The 21,149-nt window shown below is 46.7% G+C and overlaps 1 protein-coding gene across 23 annotated transcripts in view; it reads left to right on the top strand.

Moving 5' to 3' along the window:
• Positions 1–767: 767 nt before the first annotated feature.
• The window catches only part of mical3a (microtubule associated monooxygenase, calponin and LIM domain containing 3a), an 83,953-nt gene continuing 63,571 nt past the window's right edge, over positions 768–21,149 (top strand). For 15 of the 23 annotated variants that reach the window (XM_078949081.1, XM_078949074.1, XM_078949067.1 and 12 more), the window contains exon 1: positions 14,402–14,540. The gene's annotated coding sequence lies outside the window, so the exon portion shown is untranslated. Of the gene's footprint in view, positions 908–14,401; positions 14,541–17,287; positions 17,429–21,149 lie in introns of those variants that run through there. The other 8 variants (XM_078949082.1, XM_078949075.1, XM_023956089.2 and 5 more) reach the window with 2 other exon arrangements.

The following is a 21,149-nucleotide window of genomic DNA, read 5'->3' as shown; positions in this document are numbered from 1 at the left end:
TGCAGATGCATCAGATCAGGAAAACTCTTCCTTCGACCTTTTGGAGGGATTCGAACACGTCAAAGCTTCACGTTTCTGGTTTCCACTGAGTCTCTGGTCCCGTTTCAGACCTGCTGATGGGATGATCCAGCCGAGGGTTCAGCTGAGACCTGAAGCTCTTAGAGCTGCCTCAGCAGGGGGGGGACAGTTGATACCCTGTAAGAACCAAACAAAGCCCGGTTCTTAGGGGGTCTTATGATGGACGAGGAGGAAGGTCGTGGATCTCCAGCTGCTTCTGCTCTCCTTCCTCCTTTTTCCCTCAGAGAGGAGGACAGAAAAGACTTTTCTTTCTTCCTGCGTCTTCATCTTTTGGTTTTTTTTTTCATCTGAGCTGCAGGGGGGGGGGGGGGGGGGTCTCTCCTCAGCAGCAAAAGTCTTTTTTTCTGCATTACAGAAGTATCAAAATCAGCTGTTGGTTGGTGTTTCTCAAGTGGGTGGGGGACGTGTTTTGCAGAGCTTTCCTCCTCCTCCTCCTCATGATGAAGCTGCGTCACTCTGAGCCCCCCGCCCTCCTGAGCAGTAATGTGTTGTGGAGTCCGGACGGCCTCGGCGCCACAACGGCACGCCCAGCACTTCATCTGGATCGTGATGCTGGTTACCGGCAGGCTGTCGGGCCTGCAGGACGGGGCTGTCCGCTGGAGGAGGAGGAGGAGTCAACCCAGCAGTTCTTCCCACTGACCTTGGAGAGAACTGGGAGGGAGGGAGGGAGGGAGGGAGAAGAGGAGGCAGGCATTAGCACACTGACAGAGTTCCAGCACCTCCTTCATTCAGTCTTCTGGTGAAACAGCAGCGAGGAGGATGAGTGTGACAGAAATCCCCTGATGGATGACAGTCCAGGAGTTCTGACCCGCCTGACCTCCGCTGCTCTGTGAGTATCCGCCAGAGCGGGAAAACGTCTCAGGGGGGGTCGGGAGGCCGTTGTGTTTGGGTGACGGCGGTGGTTGCTGAGGGTGGAGGTCGCTCCGGCCCTCCTTGTTTACATCTTCTGTTATGCAACCCCCTGCGTGCCGCATGCAGGAGTCGGTGGCAGCGAGGCGCTCTGCAGCATCCGTGCAGATCCTCTGAAGTGACGGTTGCTGCATCTGCTGCTGACGTCTGCAGAAAAAGAAGAGCATCATCTCTGGACGGTCTGGTTTCCTTAAGCCGCCAATCAACTCCAGCAGTTGGATGTCAGAGCTGGAGAAGAGGACGCGTGACGTCACGATGTAAAAGGAGAAGACACCTGTGTGTTTTCTTCGTGGGCAAACCTTTGACCTCGAGGTCGGAGAGGTCGGCCCCCCGTCCCACCAGGCTGGGTCAGAAGACACAGTGGGACTTTGTGCGTTCTGGTGTCCGGGTGGGAGGCAGCGCTCATGTGGTGTTCAGGGGGGGGTGAAAGGCTGTCATTCACGGGAGCGCAGCCTCTGCTGTGACGTCACACGCTGATGCGCGTCGGCTCCGTCCCTGACACGCATCAAACACGCTCGTCTGCTCTGCAGAACATCTGCTCCTGCCAACCCAGAACTCCTGACGTGTCCAGTGCAGAACCCAGAGGTCCAAACGCTTCCTGGAGCTGTGACCTGCAGCAGTCCTGATTGGTGGACCTGGACTGAGTCACGGTGGACCGGGTTCAGTCCTGATTGGTGGACCTGGACTGAGTCACGGTGGACCGGGTTCAGTCCTGATTGGTGGACCTGGACTGAGTCACGGTGGACCGGGTTCTGCATGGTTCAGTCCTGAAGCAGCAACTCGTTTTTCTCTGTGCAGCTTCAGATTTAGTGGATTTATGAAAGTCTGGTTGAAAATTAGCCGGTAACCTTCTTAATCTGCAGAAGCTGATTGCCTCGTTGGGCTGATTTCAGGATGATTCCTAAAGAAAATATGAGCGATGAGCTCATGAATGTGCATCTGTGGTGATTTCTGCATGTTGGGCAGCTCTGTCTTCTTCCTCCTGCTGAGGGGGGGGCAGTTCTGCTCAGGAAATCTGCTGAGCTCAGCAGCAGCTGGAGGGGAAAGCAGGAGGCCTCTGATTGGTTCAAATGTTGCGATCCAATCAGAAAAGCTTTGAAGTCCCGCTTCGATCCTCTTCAGATCTATTTTTTCAAATCCTTCCTGGTGCCTTTTTGACTTTTAATTATGTCGTTTTTAGCCTAAATTTTACAAACGTGATGTTTTCCAGGAGACAGTTTCTGCAGAGTCGCCGTGGAGCAACCCCGCCCCCCTTCCCCTCCTTGTTGCTGAGAGCGTATTTTACATACGATCTCTTTCCAACTGCATTTTTTTCGTCTGCTCCAGATTCACAGCGATTTGATTAAAGGAATACTCGGAAATTTCAATCTTAATTTTCTCTGTCTGTGTCCTCCATCGTCAGAAAAATGCTGCAAAACCCCCCCCCCCCCCATCATTTTCATGGAAGTCGGTTTTGACAAAACATCTGATTTTTAACAAAATTATGACTTGAAGCTTAAACTTCTAACTTATACACAAAAAATCCGACTTAATTCCTATGAAAAGGGAATTAGAATTTTAAAATAGTCTAACTTTTTTCACGTAAATTTAGAATTCTAATTCACTCCCATTGTTTCAAACCTTTTCTTCTGGGATGAATCCAAATGTTCCGGTTCATCCGTCGCCTCTTCCCGACGCGGTTTTTTATATTTCTTTAAGCTAAAACAAAGAAATCACCGGTTTGTTCACAACATTTAATGGTTTTTGTCTTCGATCGAATTCTTTTTCACAGTTTAATGGAAAACAACAGACCTGCATGTTGAGGCAAATAAACGTTCTCGTCCATAAATTTTAACATTAATCTGAATATTTTGGAAAAGGGAGGAGAAAACAAGTGAAGCAAATGTTCTCAAACATCCGTGTGGGAGTGACCGCCTCCTCAAAGAAGCTCCAGCATCCCCTTCACAGCTGAAATGGTTGTGAGGCGACGTCTGATGATGCTGGGCGGACACGTGCTCGCCACATGGCCATTGCTGTGGAGCAAACGGCAAAGAGAGGCTCACGTCAACAGACGGAACACTGAAAGCTCAGCTTCCTTTTCCTGGTTCGGTCTCTGAGCAGCTGTTGTTATTCAGAAACCGTCTGAACGTTTGAACTCGCTCAGACGTGGACGCCGTTCATCTCCAGAGACGTCTGGAGAAGGCGGGCCCTTTGGGGCCGCGTTAAATCGGATGGCTCTTAGGTTTTTTCCCCCAAATTCAGGCTTAGCGGGTTTCTTTAGGATGCAAACAGACACTCCGGAATCAAACCCTTAAGAGGATGCTAAGCAGAAAACTGCATGAAGACACAATCTGAACTGCGTGGTTCTTCTGGGTTTGGACGGAGCCGCCGCCATCAACCGTGAGAGCGTTTGTTGGAGCTGAAAAACCAAACGAGGGGCGGCAGAAACAATCTGAACTCAAAGCCACTGACTGACTGACTCATAAATGACGTGCTCTCCATAAACCAGAAGAGAGCCAAAACTTTTGGGATTTTGGAGAATCCGTTCATCTTGGAGCAAGAAAGCGGGATGAGACGTTCCAAAAGTTCCTGTTCTACCGTAGGATCCCATTACGGAAACCCTCCAAAGTGAAGATCCACCCAGAGCTTTGCAGTGAAAAGAGGAGCAGAGGCGTTGGAAAACCCTCTGGGTCGGCGCCCACCCTCCATCCCGGTTTTATTTGCATATTAGACACCCTGATTCATCTAGGGCCTTGTGGGGAGGGTCTGGTGGAGGGGGGCACGGTGAAACATCCGTGCTCATCTTTAACTGGTCCCCCCCACAATTTAAACTTCCACTTTAGACACACACACTGCATGTTAGCAGGACACACACAGCGAATACACACCACACACAGAGGGACCCCGGAGTGGGGGGGCTCTGTGGCTTGGCAGCGGGGGGCCCCCCACACTGGAAACCTCCTATTTTACCTGCAGCACACACGCAGCACACCCACACCTCCATACATGGGTGGGGTCGGGGGGGGGCGGCCGGTCTTCACCCGCCTGGTCCTCTCAGGGCGGCCGGGCTTATGGGTATCCTGTCGGCTGCAGTAATTGGTCGGGCATGCGGCGCTGGGGGGTCGGTCGGCCGGAGGGGGTTACTGCGTGGCGGCGGGGGGTGGGGGGTAACCAGAAGATTGTATGTGTGCGAGAGTGCATGGGTGGGACGGACCTGGGGGCTGGCTCGCTGGGATCCTCTGGGGCTCTCCCGCCTCCTCACAGAGGGGGGAGGGCATTATGGGGGTTGGGGAGGGGGGGCTTAGATAATATGGCGGTGGAGGAGGGTTGTAGAGGGTAGGGTTATGGGGGGTGGCTGTGGGTGCGCTGCGATCTCTGGGATCCTCGGGCCGGGTGCCGAGGCTGGCTCGCGGAGGCGGGGGCGCCGGTTGGGTGTTGGGCGGCTCATGGGTTCTCGGGGCCCTGGCGTCGTCCCTGGCCCTTGTCTCGGTGTCCGGCGCCCGGTGGCCCCCATGGCTGCCGCCTGGTACGGCCAAGCGCTCCTGTTCTGTGGCCTTGGGGCCGGACGCCGGGTTCGCTTATGCCTTTGGGCATCGGCGGGGACCCCTGTGGGGGGCATTCTCTGCGCCTGGCTGGGTGGTTGGGCGATCCCCTCCTCCCCCCCTCCCGGGCTGCCTGGGTCCAGTGCCGGGGGGCTTCTGGCCTGGGGGGCTCTCCTCCCCTCTCCTGGTCTGGCTGGTCTGGCTGGGTAGGATCTGGCTCCCCTCATGAACACACGGTTCACGTCGACAGCATGCATGTATCTCCACCCCCACGTGCACGTGCACACTGCCACACTGCTCCCTGTCTGCTTCATCCCTCCTCCTAACCCACAGTGTAGGGATGGACAGATGTTTTCCACTCATCTTAGTGTCAGATTTCCACCTTTGATGTAATATTTGTCTTTCCAGCAGATCTGGTATAATTGTTACAGCTTAAAATAATAACTTAGTCAAATCAGTGCTTGTATCCCCCACCTTTTCACCTTTCTTCCTTTTACTCTCTTCCACCCCCCCCCCCCACATTCTCCCCCTCTTCCTCCCCACACACACTAAATGTAACAAATAAATAAAAAATAATACAACAAAAAGGGGTTTATACATATCTACACTCTAGTTTCTTGAAGCTATATAACCTCTTTTTGTGATAGTAAAACCTGTCCAACACAAAAAGCCTTCAGCTCTGATCTGTTTGCTCAGCTGTTGGACAGAACAAGTTAAAAAGGAGAAAAAAAAGGAAAACCCTCTGGGATTATGTGGGGGGCAGCTTCATAATCCTCATCCTCTCCTCTTCCTCAGAGCACCTGAACTGCAGGAGTCCAGCTCCTTCAGGCGTGGCGGCGTGCGTCTCACTGCGGCCTGTCTAAAGTTTGCAGGGGATCAGACAGGAGGGAGGGGGGGCTCTGTCTGAAGGTGTACGGTTTCCACGGTGACCAGTTAAAAGCTGACTGCAGGACTTTTTTCTGTAACACACCCAGGCTGGGGAAGGAAATTATGGGATGTCTGGCAGTGGCGGTTCTACCCTGAATTACTCCCCGGGCGAGACCCTCCCCAGGCGCCCCCCCCCCCCCCCCCAGTCACAACAGAACTTTGTTTGTCTTTGTCAACTGACATGTTTTATTGTCATTGAAATTAAGAAGTGGATACAAAAGATGTCAGAATTCTGAACAGCATTATAATAGTTATAAGAACACAAAAAATAAAAGACCATAAGCATGGCAAAAATACAGTTAGCTAAGAAAATATTGAATCAAACTCAATATTAAATAAATAATTTAAAATAAATATTATAAAGCACAAACCTTTTATCACACAAATAACACGCTCATCTTGAGCAGTGGTAGACGATCCAAAATATCTTAGAAGTGCCCCTGAAATTGCATTTGATACTGACTTCAAAAGACCATAGACTACAATATAGGCCTTAGAAAAACATTTATGAATTGGAAATTTAAATTGTCATGTTCTATCTCGATCTCTATTTCAGAGAGGAAAAATTAGCTCATGTTTTCCGTCCTCAATCCTTTGATTGGCACATTTTTAGTTATGACCTGTTACATTATGTTTTCTCCCCATAGAGTTGCAGTAAATGGTAAATATTCATTTTTAAAACTACCTACAGATTTATGGAAATTCTATTGGCTAAAAATATAACCCAACATTTGTAAAACAAATAAAAAATAAACTTCATATGCAGGCTCAAAATTAACCCCTAAATCCCCAGTTAAATGTCAAAAAAACATTGTCAAAACGTTTAGGCTGCCACAAATGATTATTAATTAATGACCAATCTCAAATTATTTGCCCCCTTAGCATCTTATGGCAGCAGCAGCAGCATGCTGTGTAACCATCACAGCTTTTTTAACATTATGAACTAGTATACAACAGCAAAACACAACAAAACCGTTGTGTTACAGCACAGCAGACAGACACATGAATCATAACTAATGTTACAAGTTAAGGCAGAGCAAATTTTTAAGAATAAAATCTAAAAAATAAAAATAAAAAATGACGCTATTTGCAACATTTGGGCCTACTTCAGTGTTGGTCATCGACCAAAATAAAGTTTTCATCGGCAACGTTGTTGTAGGGCCGGTAGCATTAGAATTTAGAAAAGACATGCATCAAGCTGTGAGGAATTACCCTTTTCTTTATCTCTTTTCTCCTCTTCCTCTTTTCTTTTCTTTCTAAATTGGGCACCAGATGGCTTTGACCTTTTTTTCCTCCATATTTTAGATGTTTTTGGCGTTTGTTTGGCATAAATGTCCTCACGTCACGAAGAAGGCATCAAGTCCGTCGACTGAACCAACTGTCACCTTAGTGACAGCATTGTTTTGTGTTGCCATTTTTTCATTTGGGCATTTCACACAAAATTAACCCAAAAAAGCAGAATATATTTTAATACCTTTATTAAAATGTTGGTTATAGAATGTCACCTTATGACTGACTTATAAAAAGGTTTTATAAAGTAGATTCAAACCCCCGCCCTTGTCCCCACATAGCCACTTAATTTGGAAGCGTCCCACAATTGAACTGATTCCCCGCAGCCCCCCCCCCCCCCTTTCTTCACACATTTCCAGCAGGAGCGCGTGCAGCTATAGCCAGGGGCGCTGATTCGCTACATGACGGCGCAGTCGCAGTTTATACTTTTATTTTTTTCATCAAGCCCGCGACCGTCGCCTCCCCTGAAAGATGAGCCCGTCAGGTTTTGCGCATGCGCAAACGCGGTGGCGCTCCGTGCTCCCCCCGTGCCCCCTCCCTTCTTCTTCACACACATTTGTGTCTACTTCTCAAAGACAGGAGAGCGCAGCTGCGGGGCGAGGGCGGCGGCGCGGCCAGGTTCAGGCTGTTACAAACTCACAAACTGTGACATAAGTAAACCAATAGTGGTGCATATAATATTTTACAAGCGCTGAGCCGCCGGTGCCGCCCCCCTTCAGTTTTCCGCCCCAGGCAACCGCCCGGACGGCCCGTGCCTAGAACCGCTACTGATGTCTGGTCTGGTGTCAATGGATGTTTGTGTCTTTTTGACGTCCGTTGCGGACATAGAAATGCAATCAATTTAATTGAATCTGGTCCATTTTTAGAGAACAGCTGGACTGAGAGAAACTTTCATGTCGAAGGAAAAAAGTCATCACTTTGCAGAGGTGGAGGAGAAAAGAACAGACACGACGTCAGAAAAACAGCCGTGGGATTCAGCGACATGTGAAGTCACGGGCCGACTTCAGAGCCGGCAATTACCGTCACGCAAGCCGTGATCATGTCTGCCAGAAACCCCGCCTTCAGTGGCGTTTCTGTCGGGAGGATGGTGAGGTTAGTCATGAAGTGATGGGGAAAGCTGGTTTTCTGCTTCCTCGCATGGATTCGTCTGTTTCTGGGTGAACCTTTATGTTTTCAGAATGTTTACGTTTATAATCTGATCAGATCAGAAGAAAAACGACGAAGGCGGAGCCTCAACACAAGGCCTCTGTGATGCCGCCACGGCGCTGGAATCATAAAAATATCTCATTATATCATTGTTGCCTGCGCAGTGGTGCAGTGGTTAGCACCCTTGCCTCACGGTGAATTGGTCCTGGTTCAAATCCCAGCTCGGTACTTTCTGTGTGGAGTTTGCACATTCTCTTCATGCACGTCAGGGTTCAATCCAGTTTCCCCCCACAGTTAAAAAAAATGTGTAATATAGGGTAACTGGTGACTCTAAATTGCCCCCTAGGTGTGAGTATGAGTGACCTGCTCCCCCCATCGGTAGCTGGGATAGGCTCCAGCAACCCTGTGTCACCAAAGGGGTTTCAAAACCGGATGCGGTTTCATAGTTCTCAGGCAGAGAAAGCTCAGGAGAGTCATGTTCTGCAAACGCATCAGAGGGGCGGAGTCTCAGACGTCAATCAGCTGATGATCCACCACATGTTAATACACGTGCTCACTTTATGGAGTCGTTTTCATCAGAAACTATATTTACGTTCATAAAATACGTTTCAGTTCAGCTCCGCCTCCTTCGGACTCCTGACTTCTGGTGACCGGGGAGCTTTCAGGCGGATCGCCGCTCCTCCGTCCGTCTGATGGAGTCCTTGCTGTGTGCCGTCCGTCCTCGCTCTCTCTCAGTCCCGCTCCTTCATCACAAGCCGCCTTAAGTGGCGGCTGACAGATCACATGTCGCCGTATGTGAACAGCTGCGGTCAACGGTTGTGCGTTTGCTCTTTGTCAGTCGACACGGATGACTCGTTGAAGCAGACAGAGGGAAGCTGGAAGGGACAAGGGGTGGAGAGGTTTCTCCAGAATCAGCCCAGAATGAGATACGGATCTAGTGGAGGGGATTCTCCTTCCTGTGTTGCGATGGGTGAGAGATGGACTCGGGTTGGTGAAATCATTGACTGACGGCGTCACGTCTGACCTGAACCATTCAGTCTATCGATATCAGCTCAACAGTGACCCGAGCCTTGTATACCTTGTTCTATCCTAAGCACGTTAACATTGGGAGATGGGTCATCTAGACCCACTAGACAGTGCTCAGAACCTTTTTTCTTCAATGATTTGTGATCTTCACTGGTGTCCATGGATTACATGAAATCTTTCCACCTTTATCCACCTTTGTCATGGTAGGGAGAACACGTCAATTTAAGGGGGGGGTCATCTGGACCCTATAGGATAGCACAAGGGTTTAAGCTGAGCAGCTAAATAAACTCAGACAGTGTTGGAATCACAGCTGGTTGCAGATTTAGCCTAAGTCCAAACTGCCCTTTCGAGGGGATGCCGGGGGTCAAACCTGTATGGGGGCGGGTCCCGCATGGGAAATTTCAAGGTCCCACACGTCTCAGAGAACTCTGTGGAGAGAAAATGTTCATGCATGTTTATGTCTACGCTCTGCGGGTCGTGGCGAGCACTCATGACACACAAGGGTTGAGCAGGTGAGACGCAGGCGTGTCGTCCAGATTTTCCCTGATTTTAACCCCGCCCATAAATCCTGCAGACTATGCAAGACCGTGCACGCCACCCTCCATGGACCCGGACAACCCAAAAACTCGCAGCACAGGAACAGGTCAAGCCCTAGAAATGCCACTTCTAGAGTTTCCATGGTAGGAACTGCTCTCTGTTGCCTTTTAGCATATGTTGTATTTTCCTTTGTATTTAAATTGTTCTGAAAGACTTAAAAGGTTGACATTAAACTGTTAGTAGCTTTTGTTTTAATCCTACTTAAAAATACAGCTTTTAGAAAAAACGCAGCGTTACAGGACAGGAGCCGATTGTTCTGACTTTACAGTGAAGACATTCAGCCTCCTGCAACAATGCTCATTGTGAAAGATGTGTGCATGTGCGCACGTGAGCGTGCACGTGTGTGTGTGAAGGGCTCATTCCCCATTGGCGTAAATACATGTTTGAATTATTGTGCCGTTCCGTTTGCACTGTTTAGACACCATAAAGTTGTGAACTTTCACCTTCCTATTTCAAGCCCAGACCATGACACTGCCCCCACAGGCAGCAGCAGACGTGATGGAGATGAGTCCATCGCTTCATGCGTTCCTCCCTTCTCTGATCCTCTCTGGACTCTGTAGACCCACCAGACCATAGAGCGTTTTCCCATCAAGTCCATCTAGATCCGGGCTCTTCGGCCTTCAGCCATTTTCTTGGCGCCCAAACCCAACATGTGGGTTGGCCGTGTCACACAGCGTCTGAACGGCGGCAAAGCAAAACCGGTGGAACTCGGCAGAACCTTTGCAGCACAAAGACTCCCCGGTGTTCATTTCAGAGGTGAAATCCTAAACTGCAGCAGTCGGATTTCTTTTCTAATCTGCAGCACAGCTATCTGAAGTGGTGGATCAGCTGCCGTTGAACCTTTTCTGTTCCGGGATGTTCCTGACAGAGACGACACATTACTAACATGCATCTGATTCGCTGTTTTAACGTTTAAAGTCACGTTTTTCCTGTTTCGCTGACTCAGACCTAACATTTGTCAGCTGTTGCTCTCCTCCCATGAGAGGAAGAGGTTAAAGGTCACCGCCTGCAGCGTAATGAAGCTGCATCTTCCAGCAGCTGAAGCTTTTCTGGTCTGACTGCAGTCCCACTTGTTGGTGGAGAGGCCCGAACGACTTTATTCTAACTGTATGAAAACATATTTAAACCATCCACTTTTTTCAACTTTTATTTTGCTTTTGGGATGACTCTGTTTTGATGGTGTGAGTGTTTTTACCGTCAGGTTTTTAACTAGAGTCTATCTTTTTGTGAACAATGGCTGACATGGTGAAGAGCGGACGGGCAGCGGTGGGAGGAGCTTGCAGCAGTACTGCAGCTTCAGCTTCGACTCTGGCCACGTCTGAGGGCGCCTAAACACCAGCTGTTAAATTTAGAGCGCCCCGCCTGACCGCAGGCCGGCGCACCTCCTGACGTCTGCACTCATTGTTTTCCTTCCTCCCTCCTCCTCCTCTGATGTGGTTTCACTCTGAAACGTTGATTCCTGCCCCCCCCCCCCCCCCCCCCCCCCCCCCCCCGGCGTCCCGTCTCACACACTCATTATTCCTTCTACCCATCATGCTCTGGGGCGGCGCGGACTGGAGCTGACTTGTGCGGTGTTTGCTCAGGGTTAGTGGTGTTGGCTCTGAAGGGAATAAAATGCCGGAGTTACGGCTCTGGCCAGATTCATGTTCCCTAAAATACAGCTGAACTCTCCGGTTCTGCCATCGGAAGAAAGCTGAGCGGAACCGGAACTTCACTGAAACGTGGCGTCCTGATTGTTGCATCAGCATAAGAAAGAAAGGCAATAGAAGTGAACGTGGCATGGTTGTTGGTGCCAGACGGGAGGATTTCTGAGGATTTCAGAAACTGCTGTCCTACTGGGATTTTCACTCACAACCTTCTCTAGGGTTCACAGAGACTGATCAGAAAAAGAGAAAATATCCAGTGAGTGACAGTTCTGTGGGAAGAAATGTCTTGTTGATGCCAGAGGTCAGACTGGTTCCAGCTGATAGAAAGACAACAGGAACTCAAAGAACCACTGGTTCCAACAGAGGTCTGCAGAAGAGCATCTCTGAAAGAACAACACGTCTAACCTGGAGGCAGATGGACTACAGCAGCAGAAGACCACACCGGGTACCACTGCTGTCAGCTAAGAACAGGAAACTGAGACTACAATTCACACAGACTCACCAAAACTGGACCATAGACGATGGAAAAACCTTGTCCGGTCTGATGAGTCTCCATTTCTGCTGCCACATTCAGATGGTAGGGTCAGAATTTGGCCTCAACAACGTGAGAGCATGGATCCCTCCTGCCTCGTATCAACAGTTTAGGCTGGTGGGGGTGGTGTCATGGTGTGGGGATATTAACTTTGGACCCCTTCGTACCAAATGAGCATGGTTCCAACACCACAGTCTACCTGAGTATTGATGACTGAGTATTGACCATGTCCACCTCTTTCTGACCACAGTGGACCATCTTCTGATGGCTACTTCCAGCAGGATAAGGCTCCATATCATCAAGCTGGAATCATCTCAGACTGGTTTCTAGAACATGACAATGAGTTCTCTGGACTCAAACGTTCTCCACAGTCACCAGAACCCAATAGATGTGGTGGAACGGGAGATCGGCATCATGGATGTTCAGCAGACAAATCTGCAGCAACTGTGATGCTGTCATGTCAACGTGGACCAAAGTCTGTGAGGAATGTTTCCAGAACCTTATAGAATCTATGCCACCACGGATTAAGGCGGTTCTGAAGTTGGAAGATCCTTTACAATGTAAACTGTAACAGTCATCACTTCTGGTGATCTTATTTCATTAGGATATTTGCAGAATGTGTTTTTTATGGCCACTCACAGTAACGCATCTTCTCATGTGTGTCCATCCCTGCAGCAAGTCGGCTATTTTTAGCCTCATACGCATTTCCCAACATAAAAAAGCCCATTAGTGAGGCCTCTTTAGGCAAACGCGCACAGCTTGACCTTTCCTTCGACCCGAGTCGATTGTCCTCTTTGTCTTCCAAAGGACACATTTACATTAAATTAAATAATCTAAACTAGATTAGTCTGTTTGGACAATGCTCCTCAGTCTGAAATTGAAGTTTTTGATCGTCCTGATAAATCTGTCCGTACAGAAACAGACATTGAGCTTCGGCACCATGAGGGGGTTTACGAGGAGTCATCAAGTGCCCTGCACGAGCTTCCTCCTCCTCCTCTGCAGTGCTCACTGGCCCATAGCTGGTTGTTGATGGCAGTCATGACCATGATGAGATCACCTATTAGCACAACAGCTCCCATTATCTTTTTCACCTTCGTGCTGACAGAACAGAAAGAGGGCAAAGAAACGGGGAGCCTCAGTTAAGGAAACGCACACACGTCATCCTTTCTTTTATGGAAGCATTTCTGTAGCATAATTAAAAATAAGAGTCAATACCAGAAATGCATTTTCAGAATGAAGCTGTATTTGTTGACTCAAAATTAAAAAGAAGAAGAAAAAACATTTTTGGTATTGACTTTTACTTTTAATTATGCCACAGAAATGTTTCCATGTATTTTATTCTAAAAAGAACCAACACTGCGTCAGAAATGAGCTCTCGGTGCTCCTGCGAGGAATACATACAATTATGGTTATTGTGATTTTGGTCCAAATACTCACGAATCGGATCCAGAATCTGGTTTAAATCTAATTTTTCGAGTGTGCTGGAAGGAAACAGCTGGCAGTACATTTTAATTACTCAAAGGTGACAAAGAAAAACTGTCAGCGCGTGGTGTCTGCAGATGAACAGATGGCTCTGGAGACTGCAGAGCATATTTTATTAATAAAGTTCGTGACCCAATTTCAGCTTGGGAGGAAAAATGGCTGCTTGATGTGCCGCCCGCTTACTTTTGGGAAAACATTTTTACACATTTATGTTTGGTTCAGGTGGAGTTTAGCAATCCGAAGTTGAGGACAGATTTCCAGGGAAAAAGCAATCCCTGGAAATGTTCATGACGTCGGCGCTACCCTTCCCCGCTACTTTGCTGAGAGCTTTCTGTTTACATGCTCTCTCACACCCCCAACCTAACGTTATCGGTGCAACAAAAATGGTGGCAATATCAGATCTGTCCAGCCGTCCAGTTTAGATCCAGATTCCAGCTCAGACGCAGGAAAACAAAGACGTTCGTGGATCTGTTTGTCTGCAGGTGGATGCATCAGAAAGGGGCGGAGCATGGAGCCTGTGGCCCCGCCTGTTGCAGATTTTACGTCATAAATGTGAACTTTTTCAACCGGCATTTTTTTCGTCTGCTCCTGATTCACAACGATTTCAATAAAGAAATCCTCAGAAAGGCAGTTTAGAAGTGTATTTTGTTTATTCAAGTCCTCCATCATCAGAAAAATATCACGAGAACACGTTAAAAACACCAAAAAAAAACCTCCAGAGTGGGTCTGTAAATGAATATGGAAACCCCTTTGTGCCAGTATTTCATCCACTCCAAAGCCTAAAAACTCTTGCAAAGTTTGACAAATGTGCAGTTTTTTTAAATGTCATTTTTATTTTGCTCCACGATACTTTAGTTTCCTTTTATCTGCTGGAATTGTGTGTTTGGAGTGGAATTCCTTTGCAGGACAAAACGAGCAGCAGCTGCTCTGCTCGGGTCGCTATAAATAGGTTCGTGCAGCGCCTGCAGGAAGCTGCGACGCAGCAGCAGGTCAGTCAGCCGTGCGTTGGCCGTTTCTTTAGCGGCAGGCGGGGACGCCGTGGAAAAGGCCGATGGCTCAGACTGGTAATCCCTGGAGTCAGTCATCAGGCTGCTAATCCAGCCACTCACCCACCTTAAGAGGACCCCCCACCCACCCCTGACCGTGTGGACTCCTCCTTACTTCACTGCATTCGTCTAATCAGTGCTGGAGGAGTTCAGGTCACGTGAGTCCCCCCCCCCAGCCCTCTCAGTTACCATAACAACAAGCGCCGGTCCAGGCAGCATCTGTGGTGAGAAGAGGAGGTGGGAGGACGGCAGACGTGAAGGAGGAAGGAAAGCGGATAATCGGAAACAAGGGGAGCACCTTTGTGGCTCCTTTCTCCTGTCCTGCTCCTCCTTCAGCGGCGTAAGTCCTCCAGCGCTTTGATCCTCCTGCTGCTGAAGAGCAGACGGATGGAGACGTGTTTGCTGTCTGCGTTTGATGTGGAAATGCGGCCGCTGCCTTTTGAGGATTTCTGGAATGACATCATGTGTTTGTCCTTTGTGAGGATGGGAATAAGTGTGCAGGCCGCCTCACCTCCGGCGAGGCAACGCTTTGTCTGTGAGCTTCATTCAGCATCTGCTGATCCCTCCTGACAGCTCTTTGGTCGACCGAGGTGCGGTGGAAGCCAAGAGCATCGACACAATCAGAGCCAGCCTCTCCCACTGATGTATTATGATGCAGCAGAAAGCCTTGCATGGGACCACAAATCCACCTTTGTTCTTTTGGATTTTCCGTCCCTCTTTTATTCTCACTGGAGCAGATCTGCCTGCCTGCATTCTCTTGTGGTTTGTTTAATTAGAAGATGTGTACAGCCAGAACTAGGCCAGCTTGTTCTGATGTGACGTCCTTGTGATGGTGGAAGCTGGAAGACTTCCTGACTAGAAATTGTACTCGGGATTCAAAAGATCTAAAAAACCTACCAAAAGGACGGTCTTTTCCGTGAGTCACTGTTGTCACGGCACTTTAGAGGCAAAGTCAGGAAGTCGGTGACACGTCGTCCCATTCCTCCTTCAAGCGAGTGAGCTGTGGAGCTGCAGAAGCTCACGGCGGTTGCCTTTTTCCTCTGAAAGTTGTGGGTCAGTCCAGAGCACACAATGCCCTATTCTTCCACAAAGGGTGACAATGCACGCCCTCTGTTTGATGACCCATCCAACGTGCCTCTGAGCTTATAAATGACACCAATTCTGGACAAAGGTGATGTTTTTATGGCATCAAAGGGGTTGAAAAGACTGTTATTTAGTGCAGGACCCCAGAAACTGAATGAAAATGTAGAGGAGGAGGCAGCTGGATAACAAGGATAGCTCATAGTTGTTATAAAACAAACAACAAAAAGCAAAAAAATGGACTTTCTAAAAGCAGGAAAGTGAACAGACACTAGAAAATTAAAAACGCAGGGAGAAAGAGAAACGTATCATCAGAAACCAGGAAGAAGGCATTTATTAAGGGCAGCTGGAACAACGGAGTGAAAAAAATGAAAGAACTACAAGAAATTGTAAAGAAAATCCAACAATTAGTTTATAGGCAGTGAGAAAATGATCTATTTTCTATCATACTGGTGTGAGAAGAGACGCCATCCAGGATGTGACAGGCGTCCGCGACCAGCTGGTGTTCTTCACGGGCCAGATTTGATTCAACAAGAACCTGAATTTCAGACCATATATTTAGTTTTTACAGATTAGATTGTTGACAAGAATTTTTTACTCCTTTCAAAAAAAAATTTTATTTTATTTCTGGTTTTATTATTATTTTTTGAAACTTGAAACTATTGAAACTTAACTCAACCATTGATCGCCGCTTTGCTGTAATATTTTTAAAGCTTCCAGCCGTAGAAGCACAAAAACAGTAATTTTTTTTAAATTTCTTTTTAGAATTAGAATGAGAAAAATTGGAAAACAAAGCAAACATCATCTTCTAGAAATGGGCTAAAACTAAATAGTTGTCATTTACAGATTGTCCATTTCAGTGGTTTGTGATTCAGCTGCTTTGCTTCTGTGATGGATTAAAGTGTCGACAAATATACCCAGAGGCCCTAAAAAGGCACGAGGCCAGATTTGAAACGTTAATAAAAAACATTCAAATGACTAATGATCATCCAAAATGAGCTCACATTTTTAGTTCTACATATTTCAGCCTGTCGGGCAATAATACCACTAACGGATTCTTCTCATGCAATATGCAAAGGTAGGACTTTTAAAAAGAAAATTTCATTCTGATGTTTTAAGCAAACATCAAGACATTCAAAATTAATTTTTTTATGAAAAAATGTGAAATTTATCATGTGTTTGAAATTTATGTTGTGCATGTTTAAACGGGCACAAAATAGCTGGGAAATTAGTCTGTGACAAGTAATGGCTGCATGCAAACGTCTGCAGAATCCATTCATAAAAGCAGGGACTTAGAAAAAAATACTTTGTACTTGTTAAGAACTCAGATATTATTCTTCAGGACTTTAGCCAAAGCAGATTTATTTAGTGTCCAACTAAATGAAAGACAACAGGATTTTTGAGGAGCGCCGTTTAACAGAAATTAAGGTGTCAAATATCCATTCTTCTAAGAAGTCTTCAGCTGCTATTATTGCTACTTCAAGTTAATCGGGTTTTTTAACTGCTATGTTTTCCCGCCTTCAATTTTAGGCAAAGTAACTCATTGTTTTGCCAAAAATGATCTTCATTTCATTCATGACAAAGAAGAAATTAAGGTTAAATGGAGTTGATCAACGCGGGGTGCAATATCTGAAAGGATCATTTGCATTCTTTGCGCCAGAATGAGTCGGTTAGAAATTTTCCTGGATAATTTGAACGCATCACTCACTTATTGCGTCACGCCAGAAAAAGACCTATCGGATTAAACTGAGCTTGAACGGGCGGCTCCACTTTCTTTTGTGATGTGGGTTGTTTGCTTTGCTCAGTAAACCGAAATTTAGTCAAATACCCGTATTTAAGTAATTTCCACAGTCTTGAATCATGTCCGTGTTTTTGTATTCACACCAGTCTGTTGCGCCGTCCAATATATTTCTTTTTACCGGATTTTGTTTCCCAGCCGCTATTGTCCCCCCTGCCCTTCGTCGTGTTGGTTCGGTCCAATCCTTCTCCGTCAGTTTCAAGTTGCGCCTTCTCCCTCTGCTGTTCGCCTCGGTGCTTGGCCCCCAGAATGCATTATTAACGAACGGATGGGGATTTTTAACGTGGAAAAACGTCACGTACGCTCGGAAATGCGCGCGTGCTGAGCAGAAAAGGATCTAAAGGATCTAGGTAAGAGAGAGAGACCATTTCGATCGCTGTGTTTGGATCTGAGATGTTTACCTTGGCACAGTTTGGATGGCTCGCTGTGGTTAACTGCTCCTCGGTTTAAGCCACCCGGCCCCCGTAGAATGGGATGTTAGAGGGAAAAAAAAACAAAAATCTATTTTTGAGGTGTACTGGTTTGCGTGCCCGTGCGTGGTGTAATGGGACAGCCTTAGGAATGCAGAGGACGGTGACAACATGCCGCTGCATTCTCCCCTCACTGACTGTTCTGCAGTTTGAAACTTTTTCTGTTGTTAGCTCACAACAGCAGCAGGGGAATGTCTGTCAGCCTGAGCTGTATTACTGCAGAACCGTGCGTGGGTCCATTGTGTTGGGACTCGTTTAAATACAGTAGGTGTCTGCAGCCAGCATGCTTTTCCAGCCTGCTGTAATCACGTGGTGGTGACAATGACAGTGTGTCCACTTATTTATGAGGGGGTTCTCTTTATTCTCTCATTTAAAGGCCATACATTTGAAGTCATCATTTTGAATCTATTCCAAATGCCTTCACAGTGGTATTTTAATGCTATAAAGTATTCAACCCATTGTTTTCCTGTTTCTCTTTCTTTATTCTTGTATCTTCCACCATTTTTTGGTGCTTAACTCCTACTAGACAGACTGGCGACCTGTTCAGGATAGGCTCCAGCAGCCCGTGACCCCGAAAGGCATAAACGGAAGAAGATGAATAAATAAATGAATTAATAACTCCAACAATATTTCACCTATTTTTAAAATCCAACTATTCAAATGTTCAGCTCTTTCCAGCTGTGACTTTTGGTCCTTCAAACTTGAACTTTTCAAGATATTTCAGGATTTCTAGGATTTTTTCTCCATTGAAATCCATGGGGGATCCTTGGTGCAAAAACTCACTGGTTCGATACCCGGCTCTGGCACTTTTTCACAAAAATATCTTTTTTGTTATTTAGCTGTTTTGACTTTATTTACGGTCAACTTTGATCATTCCTTTATTTATTTTTTTGTTGCCAATTATTACCCTTTAAGTGTCATTTTCATTCAGCAAAATAGCATTAAACTCTGTATTTTCTTCTGAAAATGCAGCTCCTTCTAGTTGTGATTATGATGTTTTTTTTAGCAAAATAAAAATAAAAACAGAGAAAACCCGGTCATTTTCTAGGACATAGATTCTGCGGAGCGGCAGGAGTTCATTAGAAATTCACCTCTGAATTAGTCGTGCCTATTTCCCATCTTCTATCGCAACGTTTTTCAACCAGTGCAACTATAACTGTTTTCGGAAAAGTCCCGCCCCTTAAAATGTCTCCACCAATCATTCTTGGAGGCTTAATCACACGTCATCAGTCTGACCAATCAGAAGTGGTTAAAGTCTTCACTTCCTTGTTCTGATTCTGCTCATAAAGTCTCTCAGTTCTAACAAAAAAACCAGCTAAAGCTCGTCTTTAGCGGTCTAGCTTTCCACAGAATGTGGTGTCAGACCGTGGAACAAGTGAACAAAACCATGAAGCTCAGAGACGCTAGTCTGTCTGCGTTCGGCGGCTGTTTGCACTACATCTCCCATGATGCATTGGGTTAAAGGGACATCGTCTCAGCGCACAATGAGTCTTCCTTTGACGTCTTGAAACCACAACGAACACACATAAACCAGTTTTTAAATCTTTTAACTTAACTTTTATTCCATCTTTTAGATAAAACAGCTGCAGCTTCCAGCTTTTTCTGCCACAATTATCACAGAAATGCATGTGAGATCATGGAGGGACTGTAGATCAATACAGACTGAGTTTCTCCTTTTAAAAAAATCTTTGGATTCTGGTGTGCCGCGGAATTTTTGTCGAGGTTAAAGTGTACAAAAGGTTGAAAAAACTGATCTATGGGGTTACACCCTCTCCTGCTAGCTTACAGCCCCTCACACCCCCAAGCTAGCATTAACACTGCAGCAAAAATGGCAGCAATATCAGAGCTATCCAGTCGTACCGCTTAGATCCAGATTCCAGCTCAGACGAGGAAAACAAAGATGTTCATGGATCTGTCTGTCTGCAGGTGGATGATGCATCAGAAAGGGGCGGAGCATGGAGCCTGTGACCCGCCCACTGTAGCTCTGAAGTCACAAATGCACTCTTTTCCATGATTCCTTTTTTCTTCTTTTATTTCATGATTTCACAATGATTTGAATGAAGTGGTCAGAAATGCAATTTTAAGCTTAATTTTCTGAACATTTGACCTCCATCATCACAAAAATACCACAAGGACAAGTTACAAACACTATTTTCATGGGAGTGAGTCTTTAAATGGGTTTGCTGCCCACAGTGCTGAGGTCAATCCATGTAAAGACTCTGCAATCATGAATCTTTGAAGTAATGAGGCATTTAGTTTCTTTGAGTTTCAGATCATATGAATCTGATTTCACTGCCCTTTAGTAACTGTGCAGACTTGACACAAGCTAAAGCTTTTTAAAGGAGCATCGTAGAGAGAAATGACTGACGTGAACAGAGAGGCGGGAGTTCAGAGGCGTTTTCCCGCCGGTTGCGTGAACATTTCCTCTGTGCCGGATCACGCCTGAGCCGCTGGCAGACGTGTGGAGGCACAGTCTGACGCTCCTGCAGATTCTCCCAACAGCCCTCCTTCCTCAACAGAAAACAGGACGGTTTGGCTGCAGTTTATGATGCAATCCCACATTTTACATTTGTATTAGTCTGCTTTGGCACACTTGCACCAACCTTCAGTCTGGCTGACACACCAACCAACCCGCCGCTGCAGTCGGGGTTAAATCCAGCAGCAAGGTCCTGACCTGACAAATGTTTCTGTCAGATGAAGGCTCCTATTCTGCCTCAGTGCGGTGATTTATCCTGTTTTATTGATCTGTTCTATTGAACTCTAGTTGTTTCTTACAATTCAGCAGCAGGACACAGTTAAATAATAAGTAATGCAACCCAAATGTTATTATTTATTAGATGCTGAGTCACTAAAGGGCCTCTGCGTTTTGTCACTTCACTGAGTTCATAAAGATGTAAACATTAGCATAAAAGTGAAAAGCTGAAATGTAAACATTTAAACGACTGGCTTTCTGCTTGCGTTGACACACAATGTCAACAGAGTTGATGTTTTCTGGAAGTCCCTCTTCTGGTTCTTCATGTGGGATGAGAAGATTTGACACTTTTTTTTTTGTTCTGCTTTTAAAGCTGAATTTTTTTCTCTAAAACTCACTAAAAAAGCATACAGAGTTTTAACAAACCCAAACCACCGTCCTACTGCTTCAGCTGAGCTGTAGTTTGGATGAGGAAGAACGCTGGACGGGAGCGGGAGGTCAGCAGTGAGAGGTTCTGTAGGTGTGACAGAGGTGGGACTGCACCAAGGATCCACTTTGAGCTCCTTCCTGTTTGCTATGGTGATGGACATACTGACAGATGAGGTCAGACGGGAATTTCTGTGGACCAGGATGTTTGCAGATGACACTGTGATCTGTAGTGGCAGCAGGGAAGAGATGGAGGAACATCTACAGAGATGGATCAGGAATGAATCCGTCCAGCTCGTCCTGAAGATGTCAACGTCACCTGACGAGAAGATGGTGAAGCTCCCGGTGTGTCGAGAGTCGATTCTCAGCGATCAGGTGTTGCCCAGAGGGTCTGTTGCTGCTTGATTCACCAGAGGCACGGTGGCCCCCTCAGATGTCAAACCACCACGTACATGGTAGCAGGCGGAGACGGCAGCGAGCCCC

This window comes from Oryzias latipes, chromosome 6, assembly GCF_053564925.1.
Source record: "Oryzias latipes strain Hd-rR chromosome 6, Olatipes_Hd-rR_3.1".
Lineage (NCBI taxonomy): Eukaryota > Metazoa > Chordata > Actinopteri > Beloniformes > Adrianichthyidae > Oryzias > Oryzias latipes.
This window is presented reverse-complemented; position numbering and strand designations above follow the sequence as displayed.